The sequence below is a fragment of the Canis lupus genome, chromosome 17 (genome assembly GCF_003254725.2).
Source record: "Canis lupus dingo isolate Sandy chromosome 17, ASM325472v2, whole genome shotgun sequence".
NCBI classification, from domain to species: domain Eukaryota; kingdom Metazoa; phylum Chordata; class Mammalia; order Carnivora; family Canidae; genus Canis; species Canis lupus.
The window spans coordinates 58248579-58270429 of NC_064259.1; positions in this window are offsets into that span (position 1 = coordinate 58248579).

Sequence of the window (21851 nt, forward strand, 5' to 3'; positions counted from 1 at the left end):
GAATATGAAGAGCTTTACAACAGTATTGAGCCACATAAAGGTGGAGAGCAAATTAGACTAATATGAGGTGGATATCTATGGCACCAACGCTGAAAGCTGAAATCCAAGGCCAGGAGGATCAATTTGGGGATCACACCAGGAGGCATGAAGTGGAGAACCAATTGCTAACCAAAGTTACCTAGGTGGGCTTTATAATATGGCCCCTTTGTCCCTCCTGTGTATTTGAGGCAGCTCGAGTCCTAGCTGGGTGCAGGATCACTTCAGGTCAGCTGGTGCCTTTTGAGCCGCAGAGGTCATGGGATGACCGAAGAAGGGAGGCTGGGCCTCGTTTTATCTCCTCAACCCTCCTTTTTGCAGCCTAGTTGGATGTCTCCTTTGGCTGACATCTCTCCAGAATCTTCGGTGAGGAGTTCCCTACTCCAGTCCTAGCCCACAATATGGTCATCCCCAGTTACCTTGCCAGCCAGAGGGGATTTAGAGAAAGCCTTTCTGTTTTTAACACTGTGGATTCTATTGTTTAAATCATATTATAATGTTTGCCAACTTTCCTCTGACACTGCCTTATTAGGCAAGTGACTGCTTCCACTCTACCTCCAAGGACACAGAATGGGCTGGACTGGCCACCTACAGTAAGTAGAGTCAAGATGTCACCAGGGCTGGTTTCCACTGCCAGTGGAGAGAACACAAGCACACTATTGTCTCTTGATGGCCACACTGCCACCAGAAGACACCCTGCCCCACCCACTGCTGCCCAGGCTGTCCCCAGCCTCTGCAGGGGGATCAGCACCCCCCATTAATGTTCCCGCCCAGCCAGGCCCACCACTTATTTGAGGTAACAGACCTCTGTTCTGAGAGTCTCTTGGCCTCTCACAGAGGAGACACAGTGAAACAAATATAGTCCCTCTGAATAATCACAAGTCAGAGGAACAAATAAACACAGACAGACCAGCTGCCACAGCACAAGGAAGCCGGGAGTAATTGAACTTGTACACATTTTATAAGCCACTTGGAGAATATTTTTAAATTGGGATATTTCTGCCCTCGAGTCCCCCTGGGGACTTTGCTCATGGACATGCCTGACGCCTGAGAATGGCAACTTTCCACCAAGACTTATGTGTTGGGGTTACAAAGGCCACATACTCTGTATGTTTCCCCAGTGATCAAGGCTGGCAGAAACCAAAACGGCTGCAACAGGACCCAGGGAGCAGTCAGTTATATGGGCTCAAGGCTCTGGGCAGCCCATTGTTGCCATATTGGGGTATGAGATTTTTCTCCAACCCCAAATAAGGATGAACATACATCCTCAAGTATGAAGATTGTAGCCTGGGCTATTCAATCCATGACCCCATTACCGCAGGTGTTCATTTCTGCATGTGTACTCATTTAATGCATATTTATATCTCAGTTCCTGAGAAATTACTCAGCTCAATGCAAACATGACAGATGGAAAAAACAGCCTTTTGGGACTTAAAGGTTTAGGAGCTGCCGTGGCATGTGTCACAATTTTAAAATGCGTAATTTAAAAGGATCGTTTTCTTTATTATCACCAGAAGATGCTTAGTAATTACACTTGAGAAACAGTGTTCAACAGTACATTTCTTGAGCAACTACAGTGTCAGGGAGGGTTTACCAAGGTTGATAGACACAGTCTAGCCTTCAAGGAGTCCGTAGTCTAGTGGGACAAATAGGCAGATGAACCTATCGTTCTAATACAAAGAGAGAAAAAAATACTTCTAGGGAACTAGTATAATGTCTGTGAGTGCCAGAACACAGTGTGCATGGAGTGGGATTTGGACATTAGGGAATGCTTTGCAAAGGAAGTAAGAGCTGAAAAGAGGTAAGGCTAGGGAAGGGAGCAGAGACCAAGTTGAGAAGAAACCAATGCAACTACAGGGTAAAGAGGTAGTATGAGTGCTGCTCTGAAAAAATAAAACAGCACTGCATACTTGCCCTGCAAATGCAGCTTCACCATCCATTTCCTAGGCTTGCTTATTCCAATCAGACTGCTACCTGAAGACTCTCCAACATAGAAATGCTAGAATTTCCACCAGGTATATGCCTCATGGTGAGTTTTCTTCAGTATATGATGAGAGCCACAGTAAAATTTTCAGCAGAGGATAGACTGGTCTTAACCAGTAAATCTTTCCCCCAACAAACCACTGGTGGCACCTCTTGGAAATCTGGATCTTCAAGTATGCCACATGGATCTCGGTTGCCTTAATGTGAATTAGAAAATGTCCGCCTTCTTCAAAATGCTTTAATTGTCAGAGAAGCATTGCAATATATTGCTTTCATTGGAACAGATACTTTACTGCCACCTGCCAGAAAATAATCATAATATACAAATCTAGAATGCCTAAAATGTAAACGGAATCCCCTTAGATATGTCATCCAGTGCAGTGTTCAACCTGTACAACCATACATGGCAATCCTACTTCAGAGAAGGGCCAATCCATCTGCTTTGTTAAAAATGAGGCTGCTAAAAAAAAAAAAAAAAAAAAAGGCTGCTAGAGACAGGCAGAGATCCAGTGTGGCAATGTTGGGGAGGAGGAAGGGTCCCTGCCAGGTGGTCCATAAAAAGACATAATGAACATAGACACTGTCCTTTGCCTTCTCTGACATCACCCAGCACTGAGGGTAAGCCTGATGTTGGGTCCTGGGAGCAATCTTTCCCTATAGGTTTTTACCCCTTGTCCACACACCTCCACCTCCACCCCACCATTTGTTGTCTAATACCTTTTGGAGACATCCTCATCTCCCTCAGTTTTTGCTCAAATGTCACCTTCTCAATGAGGCAGATTTTACCACCTTCTCTAAAACTGTAAACCCCAGCAACACCCCTCACACAAATTCTCCAGATTTATACACCTTTTGACATACTATGCATTTAATTTATTTATGATGCTTATTACCCATCTCTTCAAATAGAATGTAAGCTCTGTTAGGATAAGGGCTTGATCTGTCTCAAATCACCACTGGATCTCCAGTCCTATGAACAGCACCTGACACCATACTTGGCACTCAGTTATCAGCTAAATGAATTCCTTGTCTTCCTTTTGGTCACCACCTTGCCTGTTTCCGAGGCCTACTCTCTAAACTTTGCGGATTGTGGAAGCTCTTGTTCTTCTGACTCACAGTGTGATTCACCTAAGACCTAAGGCACCACCCTGCACCCCCATCAGTTTTACTCCCTGGAGCAAGGTGCTGGGCCCTATTAAAATGTCTCTGGGAGGAGATAGTATGCTAAATTAAAGTCCAACACCAGTACCTTTGGTTGGATACTTTGATGAGATTCCTTCCCATTACAATATGACTTAACAATAGCTATTTATCAAGTAGGCATTAAATTCCCTATTTTATAGATGAGAAAAGAGAAGTTCAGAAACATTAAGGAGCATGCCCCAGTCCCACAGGTAGAAAGTATCAGACCCAGGATTCAAATCTAGAATTGTCAGTGCCTAAAATGGGGAGTCAGCTGGACATGTAGCTCTTCTCAACAGTGGTGCTGTCAACTGAATATTTGTTTTTTTTTTGTTTTTTTTTTTTTTTTATTTATTTATGATAGTCACAGAGAGAGAGAGAGGCAGAGACACAGGCAGAGGGAGAAGCAGGCTCCATGCACCGGGAGCCCGATGTGGGATTCGATCCCGGGTCTCCAGGATCGCGCCCTGGGCCAAAGGCAGGCGCCAAACCACTGCGCCACCCAGGGATCCCTGTCAACTGAATATTTGATATGATTGGTTCACACCAGAAATTCATAATCAACATTAACCAAGTGGGCCCTATTTTTCTCTCTCCATTACACACAATTTCAATGATAAATCATTTTCATCAAGGCAGATGGTTTCATATCTGGGGAATTGAAAGCAGGGAAACCAAAACAGAATCTGTCACTGTTTAACTTGAACTTGAGAAAAAGATGGGATGGAATAAATTTCAGCCACTCAGATACTCCTTTGAGTAGGTTTGCTTTTCTCTTTTCAGTGAAGTGACAAAGCAGAGAGCTATATTGTGAGCTGTACCCTGATTCCTTAGCGCTTAGCCATTTGTTCAGTGCTTAAAAAAAGAAAAAAAAAGTTAGAGACAGGTGGGTCCAGAGGAGGCACTAGCCTTAGAGAAATGGTCCTAAATGGGCATTGTGGAGAAGCTGTACCAGGGATAGCACCAGGCACCCATTATTCATTGACTGAACAATGACAAAGTACCTGCTATCCCAGATTTAACCGGAGCACACACATACAAGAATATGCTTTGTTAAGAACCAGGTCCTACCCAAACTAAGCTCTAGAATCAGGACCAAAATGGTTGTCAGGTCCACAGGGTTCAGATCCAACATCTGGAGAGTTGTGAAAACATTAAAAGGGTTAATTTCATCCTTGCTGGAGGTAGAGAAATGTCTGTGGTTTATTCTATGGTAAATGGAGAACTTAGTTCTCCAACAGTGAAAGCCTGTTGGTAATGCACAACCCCTCTTCAGTAAGGAATCAGTGACACCTCCTAGCCCTCGGTACCAAAGGACCACCTCAGCATCTCAGTGGTTCCAGATTTCTTGTCTGTTTTCCTTATCCAGATTCTGCTGATCCTTTCCCATGTCCCACACTATGCTTATCCCAGAACGACCTGGGGGCAGGTCACTTCCTCATGTTATGACCTCATTCTTACTTTCAGGAGAATCTCAGCATCTTTACCTGGTTTGGTCTGCACATACACTGAGTACAGAGAATGTAACCTCACAGTTAATAAGGTCTGGATCCCCTCCAATACATGTGACAAACCGTTCGCTGGCATCCCTTCATCATCTTCATGTCTCTCCCTCAGCTGCCTGCCTTCTGCTCCCGGTTCTGTGCTGCCCTACCTGTAATGTAGCAGTGGGGAGAGGCCTTGAAAACCTCTTGCAAAAAGAATAATTGGCAGGTTAGCCAGAGCTGAAAATGGGTCCCATAACTGGAATATAAACTCCATGTGATTACCATTCCCCTTTGACCGAGACCACACGGGACTTCATTTCTGTTACCATTTCATGTCCCAAATTTTATGACCCAAACAGGCTGTGCATTGAGCTCTGTGGCTACAAAGATGAATATGATCCACCTCACCCTTGGGGGATTTCACAGTTTAGCTGAGGAGACAGTAAACAGATGATGACAATCCAAGGTGGGAAGGGCTTATTCCCTGGGGCAGTAGGAGGAACCCTCTGAGCCAGCGACGAGGAAGAAGAAACTTTGCAGTGGCCTTAACAACACATGACTTAACAATAGCTAACACAGTCCCGCCTAAGACCTGACAACTGAGTGCAATTCTAGCCAGAGATTTGAACTGCCCTCTCTCCGAGCTGCCCATGTTTGTCTGCATTCAGAAACAAAACACACTCTAGGAGGGTCTCATTTCCTGATATTCCTGACACCCTCCCTCAATAATTCTTAACTGTTTAGATGGTGAAGTCAAGAATGCAGACATGTAAATAAAGGAGTTTTTCAGAGAGGGGATGTTTCTGTAAGCTGGAGCGCTGGCTAGACAAGCATCAGGACAACTTGGTCCTTAACACACACTGGGAAAGCTGACAAAGATGACATTGAGCCCCTAAGTGATTCTCAGACCAGGACTGGGACCAGCAGTGACTGTGCATGGCCAGTCTCCACCCAAATCTGGTGTCACAAAATGACGTAGGTCTAAATACCAGCATTCTTCTTAAGACAAAGGAGTTAATGGGAGTGACTCTTCATTTCCTCTGCATTTCTATAGATTACTGGGAAATTGGAATCCATCTGGGAAACAGTAGCTCTGCCCCTGAGTTATGTTTTTATTTTGAGAAAGCTAATCAACTTATATGAGATAGTCTTCATATGAGCATGTTAATGCTAATAGAGGTTAATGCTCTTTCCTACCTCCTTCATGGTATTTAATGAGAATGCCTAGACATGAGCATTAGGTAAAGTTTGCATGAAGGGTTTATAACAAGAAACTATGAAAATTGATGCTGATCAGCAGTTTATGTTCATCCTCTATCTATGATGTTAAGTGATTGAAACAGAAGAATCACTTGGGTTCAGATCCCAGCCCCACTACTACCTGCCTACCTGCATGAACAGGCTACCTCTTATCTTTGACCCTCAGCTCATCCATATGGTAGCAATAAAATTATTCACTTTGTAATTGTTTTCATTGTTCATTCATGTATTCGTGCCATGAATACTCATTGAACACCTACAATGTGTTATGCAACAAAAGGTAGTATACCTTTTGGGTTAAAAGCATGAACCCTAGACCCAGAATATCTGGATTGCCACTTACTAGCTGTATGACTTTAGGCAAGTCATTTAACTTCTCCATACCTCAGTGTGCCCATGCATAAAATGGATATAACAATAGTATCTACCTCATAAGGTTTATATAAACAATACACTTCTTAACCTATGTAAAGTGCTTATGATAGGGCCTGGAGCACAGCACTTTATAATACTAGCTATTTTTCTAAGTACTGCATTCCTGATTGAAACTTACATTCCATAGGAGGTAAGAGCAAGAGTCATAAATAAATAAACTATTTAATATGTAAAAAGGTGATGAGTACTGAGGGGAAAGAGCAGGAAAAGCAAGATTGTGCAGGGAGTGCATTGCAATCTTTAATGTGGTAGTTAGGGTTAAGTGTCGTTGAGAGGGGACATTTGAGCAAAGAATTGAGGAAGGTAAGGGTGTGAGTTAAGTCTGTATCTTGGGGAAAATATTGTAGCAAAGAGATTAGCTGGTACAAGAGCTCTAAGGTAGGTGTACACTTGATGTGTTTGAGAATAGTGAGTGCAGAAGAGAAAAAACTCTCTTGTATCCTCTTATATTCAGTTTCTGAGATATTGCAAATTAAACTGACAAAAGACAGATCAACAAAAGAAGAGGCAAATAAATTTTATTTGATGTTAATATTTTAACTTTGTTTTAATGTATACACAGGGGTCTTACAGAAAAGGAAATAAAAACCCAAAGAAATGGTTAGGCCTGAGAGCTTAAATATCATTTTAACAAAGAGCAATAAATTTGTGAAGTACCAAGACACAGAAAAAGGATTTGGGTTTGGAGGGGCAGTAAATGGTGGGAAGGTAGATATAAGAGGGAAACTAATGGAATATAAGGGTTATTTCAGTAAGGTTTATTATGCAGATTCAAGTTGGTCCCACTTCCAATATGAGTTGTCTTCTCTTCCTAGGGGAGATTTATGCCCTGCTTTTAGGCAGACAGAAAGAGGACAGAGAGCTCATCCTGCAACTGCTGTTTTTCAATTGTCTGCAGCTCATAATATACATGCAAAAAAATATATATGCCATATTTGGGAGGGGACATATTCTGATTTCCTTCATAAGGAAGACAGTGTGACTAGAACCAAGTAGGGGAGGGCAAGAAGCATAGGAGATGACGTCAGAATAACAAGACCAGGTAGTGTCAGAACACCTCATAGGCCGTTAAGTGGACTTTGACTTTTGCATTAAGAGAAATAGAGAGCCACTGCAGGATTTTGAGCAAAGTGACATGGTCTGACTTATACTGTCTAAAAAGATCTATTTGCAGTGCCTGGGTGACACAGTCAGTCAAGTGTCCAACTTTTGATTTCTACTCAGGTCATAATCTCAGGGTCATGAGATTGAGCCCAGTGTCTCTCTCTCTCTCTCTCTCTCTGTCTCTCCCTCCACCGCTCCCTGGCTGACTCACACACACTGTCTTTCTCTTTCTAAAAATAAATAAATAAAATATAAAAAATAAAATAAAAAGATCTATTTGACTGCCATGTGATAAAACAGACTGCAAGAAAGACCAGTTAGGAAGCTGTTGCAATAATCCAGGCAAGATATAACAAAAGTGATAGCAGTGGAGTGGTGAGAAGTGGTCAGATTCCAGACATATTTCAAAGGTAGAACCAATAGAATTTGCTGAAGGATTGGATATAAAGGAAAGTGGGAGGAATGACTCCACAGAAACATACAACTGCCATCTACTGAGATGAGGAAGACGAATTGATGGTGCAGTAGGTTTGATTGAAGGGATAGGAATTTGAGATGTTTATTAGATGTAGATATGTCAAGTAGCTAGTTTGATATACAAGTTCAGGAATGAGTGAAGTCACCAAGGAAGTGAGGATAAAGAGAAAAGAAGACCAAGGACCAAGCCATGGTTATACCAATATTAAGATGTCAGAAAGAAGGGGAAGAATTCTCAAAGAAAGTGAAAAGGAGGAAAATCCAGAGAATGTGATGTCCTGGAAGGCAGGTCAAATGTAGCCTACAGGTCATTCTAAGATGAAGATGGAAAACTAACCATGGGATTTAACAATGTGGTTGATTAATACACAAGACTTGGTCAGAGGAGTACTCAGTAAATATCAACTCTAATTATTACCCCCATTAGTAGGCTTTATCAAACACCCAATTATATCAGCAGCTCTGCTCCCATCCATCTGCCACTCAGGGTAAAAAGCTGGGTTTGCGTGAGTAGAGCTAGATCTAGCAAGCACTGGACCCAAGGGACAAGGTATTGGAATCCCACAGGGAAAGTATGGAAAACCAAGCATAAAGAACCAAAAGGAGGAATTTGAGTAAGTCAAGCTAAGGGCTGAGGGTTAGAGGGTCAAATCAAGGATAAACAGGGTATGAGCAAAGTGGCCCTGGGAAATCTCAATAAAATTTCTGATTTGGCCTCTGTGGCCTTTATGGACTGGTGAGTTCCTGCAGGGTCAGGTAGTTTTGTTTGTGGTCTTGTTTATTAAAGTATAATAAACATATAATGTTATACTAGTCTCAGGTGTACAATATGTTGATTCCATAATTCTATACAGTATTCAATGCTCACCAAAATAAGTATAGTCACCATCTGTCACCATACAACATTATTACAATATATTGACTATATTCCCTGTGCTGTACTTGCCACCTCTGTGACTTCTTTATTTTATAACTGAAAGTTTGTACCTCTTCATCATTTTTATCTATTTTGCCCGTCCTCCACCTACCTCTCCTTTGACAACCACCAGTTTATTCTCTATATTTAAGAGCCTCTTTGTTTGTGTGCTTATTTATTTGTTTTGTTTTTTAGATTCCACATATAAGTTAAATCATGTGGTATTTGTCTTCCCCTGACTTATTTCAATCAGCATCATTACAGGGTCAGGTGTCTCAAAGAGCCAGAGGCAGGAAGATAGTAAGGCACAGGCCTTTCTAGTCCTCCCTCTCTTAAGACAAAAAACAAACAAAAAAAACTTTTTAAGATTTTATTTATTTATTTATTTGAGAGTGAGAGCGAGAGAGAGCATGAGCAGGGGCAGAGGGAGAGGGGGAAGCAGACTCCACACTGAGCAGGGAGCCCAATGCGGAACTTGATCCCAGGACCCCAGAATCATGACCTGAGCCAAAGGCAGACACTTAACTGACTGAGCCACCCAGGTACCCCAACCAGAAACAAAATTAAATGCAGAGTCTTATTATATGGCTCACTATACATAACTTATATGTCATTGGCTAAGTCGTGTGCCTGAAAATAACAGTTACTAACCCAAAGCACACCAGACCATGAAGCTCTTCTTGTTCTTGTTCCTCATACTTGATTCTTAAAGGACGGGTAGCCTCAGGAATATATGTCCAAAGTCAGTCTATGTTGTGAAATTTGGGGGTTGGAAGTTGCTTCCTACCCCCTGAATCCTGCTCACTGCCCCCCAAAACTCTCTCATTTCTTGGCTCTTATCTGCTTGGGGTTTTCCAGAAGACTTGGTCTCCCATTGTTTTGTTTTGTTTTTTTTAAATTAACGATTTTATTTATTATTTATTTTTTTAAGTTTTTTTTTTAATTTTTATTTATTTATGATAGTCACACACACACACACACAGAGAGGCAGAGACACAGGCAGAGGGAGAAGCAGGCTCCATGTAGGGAGCCCGACGTGGGATTCGATCCAGGGTCTCAAGGATCGCGCCCTGGGCCAAAGGCAGGCGCTAAACCGCTGCGCCACCCAGGGATCCCGGTCTCCCATTGCTAAAGCAAGGATAACTAAGGATTGAATGATGTCATGTTTGCACTTACAGGGTTTAGTACAGAGCCTGGCACATAAAGTGTCAGGAAATACTTGTTGGTGTTGCGAGTACTGTCAATCTGTTGTTAGGAGGCAGAGATGCCTGGAAAGAGGAATGCTTTAACCTTGACTCCTGGGGCAAAGGAAGGCTTTTTGAGAAGCTGCTCAGTCAGGGTGGGAACACACAGGAAGCAATAGGCAAAAAGGTGTCAGGAGACTGAGAGTTTCAGAAACACACTGTCAATAAGTCTGTACCAGCATTGCTGTTCTAACTGAAGCAGTACCGTATCTACAAGTACCAAGGTGTGGTCTTAGGCTCTGACTTTGTTGGCATTTTATCCTGCTGAATTATTCACCAGGTCATCAGGTAGCACATCTGTTCTTCTTCTCCAGCCACTACTTTCCACCTCTCACAGCCCCTTGCAAACCTCACTTATAGTTTAGACTTCAGTAAAACCCAACTCCTTGTGGTTCTCCAAGGACACCTGTAGTTATTGCCTCAACATCTTTGCTGTGCTATTCCCTTCCCTGCCCCTGCATCTGGCTGTCTTCCACTCATCCTTCAAAACTCAGCCTAGGTGTTATCTTCCCCAAAAACCTTCTTAATCATTCTTTCCAAACTGAGCACTGAGCCTTCCTCTGTGTGACCACAACACTGTACTTACTAATTTTATAGCACTTAGCACTTTTAATAACATGATCTGTTTACATGCTATCTCCCACTAGGTTTTAAACTCTTCCAGCAAAATATCTTACCTGTCACTCTCCAGCCCCAGCACAGTGGCTGCCACATGGTAGTTGCTCACCAAATATGGCAGTATATATATTTATAGGACAAAGGCAAAAAACAACAACAACAACAACATGCATTTGGGAACAAAGAATGGGGAATAAATAGCCAAGAGATTTTCATATATGTTTGGAAATAATAAAGACAAGAAAGACCAAAATTTCTCTTGTTATTTGAAAAGATTTCACAAAAAAAGGTAGTTGCTTATAGCCATTTGGAAGAAAATGAGAGACAGAGCGCATTTCAGCAGTAGGTGTGGAGTGGAGGGGTAGTTGTGGGAGAGGAAAGGAAGAAGAAAGGAAAAGAGTCAACAGGGCTTGAGAGGGAGAAAGAAGTCCAGCCTTACTCATGGGGGTGGGGGTGGGGTATCTTAGCAACTTCAGTGTCCATTACTCTCTCCCTGCAGAACACATGTAAAAGAAAGTAGCACATGACATGTGGAAGGAAGTCAGTTGGATCTACATTAGAGTGTTGCTTCTTGTCAGTTGTATAATCCTGGACAAGGTGCTTGAATTTTCTGGGCCTCCATTTCCTCACCTACAAAACTGGGTGAGAATACCCACTACACAGGGAAGTACTGGTGTGAAAATGAAATGAAATAATATTTGAAAGTGCTTAGTTAGCACAGAATCTGATCTTTTTGGTCAGATTTTGCTGCAACAACAAAGAAGCCCCAAATCTCGGTGGTTTACAACTATAAACATTTCTTTCTTGCGGACTGGACTCCACTGGTTTCCCACTTGGCTTCTCATTCAGTAGCTCATGAGGGAGGAGCAGCCACTTTCTAAGGCAAGCTGTTCTCACAGTAGAGAACGACTCCGAAGGGGACAAAGCCAAGCTATGCCACTACATCTAAATCTTAACTCTGACATGTCTGCTCATGTGACACCTATCAAAGTAAGTCCCATGGCCCAGCCCAAAGCCAGCGGGTGGGATGTCACCTGCAGAGAAGCATGGCAAACACAGGGGAACCACATAATTGTCAACAAATGAAGCAGCCTACCACACACGGCCTTCCACTGGCCACTGCCTTTGAGTCAGAAGATTCACAGGTACTTGGGAAATGCAAGTAGTCTTAGAGAAGGATGGAGATGTACTGTCCAAGGAGACAAAAGAAAAAACATGGCTATGTCCAAACCTATTTCCACTCCAACCCCACCCCTATGCCATCCCTTTCTCCACACACCTGCTTCATTGTTCCGAATTCCCAGCTAGGGTAAAGAGTGGAAAAAAGAACCGACTGTTCGAAGGGGTTTATGATAATATGTCATCTGTTAAGATCCCTCATTTCTTACTTCTCTTCCCCTCATTCACTTCCTACCAGGCAAGCTGGCCTCCATGAATCCACTAACCATGTTCTCACCTCTGGGCCTTTGCACTTGTTAGTCCATCTTCCTAGAATATACTTCCTAAGTGTCTGTATGACCTGCTCTGTTACTTCTTCAGGTCTCTGCTCAAATGCCATCTTGTTGGAGAGGCCTTCTGTATCAGTCTACTTGGGCTCCCACAGTGAAATACCAGATAGATGGGATGGGTTAAGCAACAGAAATGTATTTTCCCACAGTTCTGGAGGCTGAAGGTCAAGATCACAGTGCCAGCATGCTTGGGCTCCAGCAAAAGTTCTTTTCCTAGTTAGCAGATGGTTGCCTTCTCCGTGTGACCTCGCCTGAAAGAGAGAGGAAGAGTGTAAGCTCTCTAAAGTTTCTTCTTGCAAAGGCCCTAATCCCATCAGACCAGGTCCCTGCCCTCATGGCCAATTTATCTACCAAAGGCCCCATCTCCAAATACCAGCACATTGGGTATGGGACCAACACATGGGTTTGCAGGGACACAAACATTTAGTTCACAACACCTTCCCTGATCAACCTCAGTAAAATAACAAACTTCTTCCCAACCATCCACCCACCCCCCTTGCCCCTTACTCTGATTTACTTTTTTTCTCCATAGCATTTATCACAATATGACTTATTATATGTTTACTTATTTTTTTTGTTACTTATTATCTATCTTCCTCTTTTAGAATATAAGCTCTATGAGAGCAGGGATTGTTCACTGCTACATCTTTAGAACAGTGAGTGACTCACAACAGCTAGTCATTCAATATTTGTTGAATTAATTCCTTGGGTAAATATATGCTGTAACTTTATATAAATTAATCTAATTTAATCCTCATGGAAACTATATAAATATATATATATGGTATTTTTGAGCCTCATTTAATGGTGGGAATATTTACAGAGAGTTAAAAATAACTTGCCCGGGGTCACACAGCTTGGGGCTGCCAACACTACCACACTCCACAAGGAGACAGGCCCTTTAAGCTGCAGCTGAGACACGACAGTGCTTCTTCTGCTTTCCAGGACCAGAATGACAGCATGGAGAGGGTCTCCTATACCCTATGGGCCAACAGAGCCTCATTCCCTGGCCACTCTGTTTCCCAGGGATGGTGATGGGTAGAGAACAGAGTAGCCTCCACTGGCAGGTTGGTGTTGGGGAGAAAGTAGAAGGGGGCCACTGTACACTGTGTGTGACAATGACCAGCAGGAAGAGGATGAGCTTGGAGCACATTAGCAACACTTTTTTAATGCTTCCTCATAATTTCTTCTGTGTGCAGCATCTCTAATAATATGCCACAGCCTGTATTATCTCCTCAGAGTTTCCCTCCCTTCCTCTCTTGCTCCACATAGCTTCCCTCCTGCTCAGGCCCAAGAATGTTGTCCAGCACTAAAGGCCTTAAAGAGGCTGCATTTGTCTTTGACCCTCTCTGAACATGCTCACTTCTGGATGCAGAGGGAGACCCAAGTACTCCCCAGCCAATGATGGCCTTTTTTAAGGCTGACACATGGTTGCTTCATCCTCCATTGTCACTGGTGGCAAGAAATTGTGTTCATCCCTCCCTCTCCATGCTCCTTTTCCTTAGGGCCTTTCCCTTGTTAGATGCCACCAATAGAGAACTATAGAAATAGGAAATCACCATTATTCAACTATAAATAAATTTGATATGGATTTATTGAATACCACCATGATACTTCCTAAGTATCCACAGAGCTCACAGTGCAACAGCCCCCACCAGAGAGCCCCATGCCTTTCCTTGGATGTCATTCTATGGGGAGCTGCCCACCTGGTCCATGCACAGAGACCACTAAAATGACCAGATGCACATGCGAGATCACTTTGTCTCTCATGCTGATTCTTCACCTTCATTGAACTTGCAGGGCCAAGGGAGCCTGCAGAAGCAGTAATCACCCAGAACCAGCACCTCTCCCCAGTGGGTCCTTTCAAGGGCCTCAGAGTGGCCATGTCCCTCTCTTCCTCTGTCAACTGTTCTTTGACCCTCTAGAACACTATTTTCTGAGCTGCAAATTACAACTCATTAGTGTGTCATGAAATCAATTGAGTGGGCTGCCATCTCCATTTTTAATAAAATAAAAGAAAAAAGAAAATATCAGTGTGCATTGCATAAAGGGTAAACGTTTTGCAAAATTTTGTTTTAGTTAAGTACTCTGTGTGTGTGTGTGTGTGTGTGTGTGTGTGTTGAGTATTCTGGGTTGAGCATTAAGTGTATTTTTTTGCTGGGCTTATGACACAATATGCTCATAAAAGAACAGTAACTATTACAGGCTGCAGCAGAGGATCTTCCAAAGCCAAGACTGATGCTACCCACTCAATAAGTGCAAGCTGGGGGTTCCTGAATTGTGGGCTATGAACTCTGTGGGGGGGTTCCTTGCCATCTCTTCTCAGGGGTGTCAATGCATCTGCAGAGGGATTTGATTCACAAGTGAGCCTGAGCGGAGGGTTCAACAGTCTCAGAAGAGGAGAATCCTGGATGCTGAGTGCAAGGATAATGCTAAGGGGCTAGAGGCAGCAGCAAAAACAGGGAGTCTGGTGCAAAATAAGATAAAAATCCAAAGAGGAAGGTATAAGTCAGGCTTTCAGCATCTAGTGAATGTTAATACAAAGTACCATGTTAGGCACCATGGGGCATCCAAGAAATAAGAAATGCTCTGACTTTTATGAACCCATAGCACAACAGAGTTGAAAGCTAGGCAGATCTGAACAGTACAGGCAACATGTGCAAAATAGTATGTTAATTAAGAGTAGACTGGCAACTGAGATATCCTTCAGTAAGTGAGTGGATAAATGAACTGTGGCACCTTCAGGCAATGGAATATTACTCAGCACTAAAAAATAAATGAGCTACCAAGCCATAAAAAGACAGGAAGGAAACTTAAATGCATATTACTAAGTGACAGAAGCCAAATGAAAAGGCTACATATTGTATGATTCCAACTAATGACATTCTGGAAAAGGCAAACTATGGAGATGGTAAAAAGATCAGTGGTTGGTGAGGGGAGACAAAGGTAAATAGGTGGGGCACAGAGGATGTTTAGGGCAGTGAAAATAGTCTGTATGACATTATAATGATGGATATATGTCATTATACATTTGTTCAAACCCACAGTACATACAACACCAAGAGTGACCCTAATATAAACTAAGGACTTTGGGTGACATGATGTGTCAATATAGTTTCATCAGTTATAAAAAATGTATTGCTCCAGTGGAAGGTGTCAATAATGGGGGAGGCTAAGCATGTGTGGGGGCAAGAAGTACGTGGGAACTTGCTGTACCTACCACTCAATTCTGCCGCGCATTAAACACTGCTCTAAAAAATAAAGTCTATATTTTAAAAAGAAAAAGAAGGAGACCTCTTGGTTATAAACTATAGAGTGCTGGAAACAGAGTGTGTAGGCAGGAGGGATTTGAGCAAGGCTCTGAGGGATGTAGAGTTTGAATGGAGGGAAGGAAGGGCATTGGAGATCCAGGGAAAATGGAGCCAAGGCTGGGTGCCACTAGTCAGTGTGATGGGTTCTTGAGATTATGCTGACATTACTGTAGCTGGAACACATAGATTTTTTTTAAAGATTTTATTTATTTCTTTATTCATCACACACACACACACACACACACACACACACACACACACAGAGGCAGAGACACAGGCAGAGGGAGAAGCAAGCTCCCTGCAGGGATCCTGACATGGGATTTGATCCTGGGTCTCCAGGATCACACCCTGGGCTGAAGGCGGCGCTAAACCACTGAGCCACCTGGGCTGCCCCAGAACACAGAGATTCTGAGTAGAGGCTGGCTTCAATAGGGTGAGGCAAGATTATGGGAGGTCAAGGAAATGGATTTGATATTGTAAATAAGATAAAAATCTAATATAACCCAAATGTCAGCTGCAGGAACACCGACCACTTGAAATCCAGATAAGATTGACTTGAATCTCTATTCTACATCCTGTGGAAAATTCAATGCTCTCCCCAACACGTCTACACCTTCACAGAGCTGTGGTCTCTGCTGGTTCCAGGATTAGTTCAGTTTATCAATGTTCACCTCCCAGCACATGTGGCCCCTCTTCTCACCCAGAAGTGAAAACTCGGTCCGTTCCCTTGATTGATTCACACCCCCTACAAATCCTACAAGGCCTTTGCTGACATTTTGAGGAAAATGAAGAAAGGATTTACCTTATAGCAATGCTAATGAATTACAATTTAATAGTAAAAAGTCCCTGTTCTTAAAAGGTTCCTCTGCAATTTCCCCTGAAACCCCAGGTTTCTCCCATCTAAATTGCTGAGCTGCTCCTCATACAGCCCTTTCCTCCCTCCCCCAGGCCCTGCTCCTGTCTCACACAGAGCAGTTTGGTGATACTTGGGTCTTCTTGTTTCCTGCCCACCTCATGATCCTGCTTTCCATCCCCAAGTCTATCCAGGGATTTTCTTAAATAAAGTTGTTTCCTTCCTTTTTTTTTTTTTTAAATACTTTATTTATTTATTCATGAGAGGCAGAGAGAGACAGAGAGAGGCAGAGGGAGAAGCAGGCTCCATGTAGGGAGCCTGACATGGGACTTGATCCCAGGACTCCAGGATCACACCCTGGACCGAAGGCAGGTGCTAAACCGCTGAGCCACCCAGGGATCCCCAGTTGTTTCCTTCCTAACAGAAATTCTTATACCAGCTATTAAGATTTTTGTAAATCTGCTTCATAAGAAATGCTTCATAAGAAATGTTATAGGCAGGTATAAACACCAGCCTAAGAGGTAGAGAAACTGAATGCAGAGGACAAATAGGAGAAAGGACACAAAAAAGAGGGTGTGAAGATGATTTTGAAGTTTAAAACATTGTCAAAGGAAGGAAAAGAAATGGAGGTTAAGGAAACCCACCCAAGTCACATTTATTTTCCAGAATTTTCAGAGTTGGTTCTTTGAACTTCCACAACGAGACTGGCAGGAAGAAAGAATTTGGAGAAGGGAGTCACGCTGACACGTGGATGTTGAACTTCCAGCCAAAAGGTAAAATGAGACATCTGAATCCTGCTTGTAATCTGCAGTATGATCTCATTTAAAACACTTCCTGTTCTGGGCTTCAGTTTCCTTATCTGTACAGTAAGAAAGTCAGACTAGAGATCTCCTTTCGCATAAACTCCATAATCAGACCTTAACCTTATGTTTACAGTTTATTTGGTTTGATTGCTTTTGCAGGCTTCTTATTAAGAACAGAAGGAGGCATGCGAGAGGTCTACAATTGTGAAGTGGGGAGAATGGGGACTTCTGAAAACATGTGGCACTTAAGAGTCTGGGAATGTTGGCACATTAGCTAAAATGTTGTGTACTTATTCTGGTAGAGCTGTACTTTAATAGAAGATGATGATCCTCAGCAGAAGTGGACACCCACATTCTGAAGCTCAGCTCCTCAGGCTTATAGAAAGCTGGGAAAGGTGGTACACACTGCCACAAATAGGCCTATCATTCTAATGTCACTAACCTCACTTCAACTTCACACATCAAGAAGGGAAAAACCCAATCACTTGTTAGTCTTGAAAATCCTAACCTCTAAACGGTTTCTCAAAGTATGTGCAGTTAGTCCAAAAGGTGCTCAAAAACCAGAGAACCTTTAATCAAATGTTCTCAGGAAGCACAATCTACCATTTAATTCTTTCTCAGCTAAACACAGTGGAGAAATGTTCTCACCCTTAAAATCCATAAGAATTATCTGCAGTGCTTGGAAGAAATGTAGTCACTCTGATGAAGTGCACATTGTATTTAGAGCACACATCTTACCTGTCTTAATTTGGGCTGCTGTAACAAATACTATAACCTGGGTAGTTTGTCAACAACAGAAATTTATCTCCCGTAGTTCTGGAAGTCAGGGATCGGTGCTCAGGTTCTGATGAAAGCCCTCCTCCGGGCTGCAGACAGCTGATTTGGCCTTGTATACTCAAGTGGCAGAAAGAGAGGTAGGTAGCTCTCTAGCCTGTTCTCAGAAGAACAATAATGCCATTCATGAAGGCTCCAGCCTCATGACCTAATTATCTTCCAGATGCCTCCCCTCCAGATATTGTCACATGGGGATTAAGATTTTAATGTATGGATTTTGAGGGGACATGCTCAGTCCATTTCACCAACTCTTTTCCCTCCTTCCTAACAGAATCCTGATCATGATCAGATAATCCTCATCACAGCCACTGGTGTCATTCATTAGGCTATTCAGAGTAAACCCAAATCATATTCAAATCATATTTTGAGAAATTCAGCTTTAAATCTATGGCAAACAACCCAGCTGTATGGGGAAAACCATGTTTCCATGAGATTGATGATCTCAATGGATTCAGGTGGATACCTCATGTGCCTTGTGCTTACCAGATTTGACTGTCAATCTAGCCTTTGTACGAAACTCAACATATCCTCTACACTTAAAAATTTCTCTTCTTTAAAGTTATTTATGATGGCTTAACATCCTAGGAACTAAATAGCTGGAAATGTTGGTTATAGATGTATTTTTTTCATTCTATCCTTCCAGGGTAATGTGGGAGGATTTCCTGAATTCCACACTACATCATGGAGAAAGTGCACAGTAGTAAAGTTATTTTAGAATCTCAAGACTCTCTAGGGGCTAATCCAATCACTCAGTCCCCATCTATTGATCTAAATAACCTCAAAGAACAGTGAATACTGCAGCTGTTCTTGCTTAGTAGGATCACAGAGCCTAACTTCCTCTCCTAAGCAAACAAAGGCCAAGGATTCTGACCTGTGCTGTCCTTATACAGCTTGAGCTGGCAAGGGAGGGAGGCAGCTGCAGCTGGGAGCATTGAGTAAATGGGGAATTGAGGTCAGCATTTGGGGGCAAAAAAGGGCCCAAGACTCAGAGGCAGTCCAATAAAATGTCCACAGTAGTCTAGAAAGAAAGACGAGGCAAAGAGACTGCAACCTGAATCAATACCAGAGAGAGTGAATGAGAGATTGAGATGGAGTCTCTCTTTTAGGGGAACCTGTGGTTTCCCACATGTGTGAGGAAAAATAATTCTTGTGTGATGCCTCTCCTCTCATTGCTTCATTCCTGACACTTCTGATCACCACATGTGGCAGGTGAGGGGTTTCCCACACCAAGTAATTCTGTGACATCAGTTAGGTATCCTACAATTTAACTCAACTGTGACACTATCCACCTGGACATGGCATCGTATTCCACAGGTTAAAGGCACAGTCTTACAAGATTACCCCCACCACCACCACCATACCAATCACAAGCCCACATTGATACCTATGCTTCTGGATGACCAGCTGTAAATCAGGGGTTCTCACAATCCGCTTCTTGGGTTCAATTAATTTGCTACAGTGGCTCACAGAATGCAGGAAAACATTCTACTTACTCGATTACCAGCTTATTATAAGAGGATATAACTCAGGAACAGCCAGATGGAAGAGATATGTTAAAGTCATGAGACAAGGAGGCCTTTAGGCTGAGGTGGCTCTAATGCCTTGTAGTCTACAGAAGCAAAGTAAGCAAATGGGAACCTAAGCAGGAGTCAATTCCGATAAATGCCTTAAGATTAAGAACAACCAATCACAAACAGCCAACTTGGCTTTCCCAAATTATCATCCCACACCTTAAGCTATAGCTAATCAAAGAATTTCCTTGCTTGGCTTCCCAGTCTTCTCTATAGAAAGCTTGTCCTTAGCTCCTAATGGAGGAGCACTCCTGACCAATTCTGGTTTGGTATTGCCCAATTTGATGTTTGTTCAAATAAACCCTGAAAAATGTTAATATGACTTAGTTTATCTTTTAACAGATGGTTAGGACAAGGAATGTGGGAAAAGGCATGGGGCTTCCATGTACTCTTCAGGCACTACAACCACCCCACTCCTCATATGTTTACCAACCCAGAAGTTCTCTGAATGCTGTCCTTTGGTTTTATAGAGGCTTCTTTACATAGACATACTTGATCAAATCATTGGCCATTGGTGATTGATTTAAATCCCAGTCCTTCTCCCCTACATCAGGTAGGTGAGTGGAGGGAAAAATTTCAATTGCCTGGTTGGTTTCCAGGCCCCATCCTCAGGAGTTTCCCAGAAGTCACTTCATTAACACAAACTCAGGTGTGGTTCAAAGAGGTTTGTTATGAATTTTTAAAAGACACCTTTGTCATACTATCACTTAGGAAATCCCAGGGGAAAAAAAAAAAAAAAAAGGAAATCCCAAGGGTTTTAGAGACTCTGCACCAGACATGGCAAAGACCAAATATACATTTTTATTATAAGCCATAATATTATACCACAGAAAATGAAGAACTGTTGATAGCATTAAGCCAATTTGTTGCAGAGAAAGGGATACCATAACTTGCTTAGTAAATGCATTTGTCTCCCCCCAAACTGGTAAGAAGTAAAGATTCAAATCTTCTGTGTGGTATATATGAAAGATGGCAATCTTGCTGGAAGGAGGCAGAAGGCAGAGATAGGAGATCACTTTAAAGCTCCAAATGACCCTCAGTAATGCACTATATTATCCTGCCACATCATGGAGGAGAACCAGCTCTATCTCCAGGGGGATTACCATATTTTACTGCTTTGTAGCACCACACTATGGTGAATTTACATCTCTACCAGTTGAATCCAGTTGAGCTAAGCTACTTATCAAATGACTCGCTTTGACTTAGAAAGCAGGAAATAAAACCAGGACTATCCCTATGTAGAGGCAAGGTCAACAGGCATCTCTATAGACATGGCATGGGGAAACAAGGGAATTAATTTCATCCTTTTCAAATGTCTTACTTTAGACCATTATTCTTTTGCAATGAAAATAATGAAGAAGATACTATTGTCCTTCCTTGGTATCCTCTTTTCATAAAGTCTCTCTTGAAATTCTTCCTTCCCTAAGACCTACAATCCCACCAGTGGAGACTTGTTCCTTTGAATTAAGTATTGCCCTCTCTTGCCCAAAGTTTAAAATGTAAATACCTCTGGGAGAAGTAACACATTACATCCCTATTACTTTTGTATAAATGCATTTAACCCAGGTTTTCCTCTTAGTAGAAAGGCCTGAGCTCCTCTAGGGCCTGAGAAATATGAAAGAGGAACACAGAACGAGGCCTGGAGAAGAACAGAATGTATGGGGTAGGCGAGAATGGTGTTCAAGTACACACTGGCCTCTGTCCCAATCTTACTGAGGTCTGGCCGTGAATAAAACCAATAATAATTGCAGTCACTTTTATTGCTCATTTTGTGAGACTCGTTCCTTCTTGGTAAAACTCCTTTACTTGAAGCTATTATCCCTTTGTAATTAAAACAATATATTGTAATCTCCACTTGGGATTCCTTTGTAATGGCGTGGATAATATGCAATGGCACTCTAAAAACTTTTATTTAGTTTCTCTTGAGTCAAAGCAGAAGCTTCCAGCAAAGATTTATCATGGTTAAGTCCAAAGAGTTATCTCAGACAACTCACATGCAAGATATGGGAGCCCTGGGGGAGATTCAAAGCTCTGTTTCTGGTGTGAAGGAGGTGCAAATATATGACCATCTCAGAAGCTGTCACAGAGCCAAATGACATATCACCTGTAGATTTCCTAGAGGAAGATCCAGGCTATGACACAAGTAGGGCAGAGAAGGAGGGCTTCTCCCTTCTAGGCAAAATAATCTTTCCCTTTTTTTCCTTCTACTAGGAAAAAGTAGTGTCTTTA